We start from the raw sequence: 955 nt of genomic DNA on the forward strand, positions 1-955 counted from the left end.
TACAGACAATGCACTTTGGTTTCTTGCGCTATCTGTAATTGCACCCGAGATATCACCAGATATATATTGGATTTTCCCCTGACCCTGAGTGTCCGGATCCATGAGACGGTGGTTTTCTCGGCCCCTGGTGGTCCGAGGTCGTTCCCGCTGCACAGATTCATTCGCCTGGGCCTCCTACAGACAATGCACTTTGATTTATTGCGCTATCTGTAATAGCACCCGAGATATCACCAGATATATATTGGATTTTTCCCTGACCCTGAGTGTCCGGCTCCATGAGACTGTGGTTTTCTCGGCCCCTGGTGGTCCGAGGTCGTTCCCGCTGGCCAGATTCATGCGCCTGGGCCTCCTACAGACAATGCACTTTGATTTAGTGCGCTATCTCTAATAGCACCCGAGATATCACCAGATATATATTGGATTTTTCCCTGACCCTGAGTGTCCGGCGCCATGAGACGGTGGTTTTCGTGGCCCCTGGTGGTCCGAGGTCGTTCACGCTGCACAGATGCTCGCGCCAGGGCCTCCTGCAGATAATTCACTTTGGTTTATTGCGCTATCTCTAATAGCACGCGAGATATCACCAGATATATATTGGATTTTCCCCTGACCCTGAGTGTCCGGCCCCGTGAGTCGGTGGTTTTCTCGGCCCCTGGTGGTCCTAGGTCGTTCCCGCTGACCAGATTCATTCGCCAGGGCCTCCTACAGACAATGCACTTTGGTTTATTGCGCTATCTCTAATAGCATCCGAGATATCACCAGATATTTGCTGGATTTTTACATGACCTTGGGTTAGGGATTCCGAATATCTGTAATTTTCTCGGCCACTGGTGGTCCGAGGTCGTTTCTGCGGCACAGAATCATTCGCAAGGGCCTCCTACAGACAATGCACTTTGGTTTATTGCGCTATCTGTAATAGCACCCGAGATATCACCAGATATATATTGGATTTTCCCCT

Source organism: Nomia melanderi, unplaced genomic scaffold, assembly GCF_051020985.1.
Source record: "Nomia melanderi isolate GNS246 unplaced genomic scaffold, iyNomMela1 scaffold0014, whole genome shotgun sequence".
NCBI classification, from domain to species: domain Eukaryota; kingdom Metazoa; phylum Arthropoda; class Insecta; order Hymenoptera; family Halictidae; genus Nomia; species Nomia melanderi.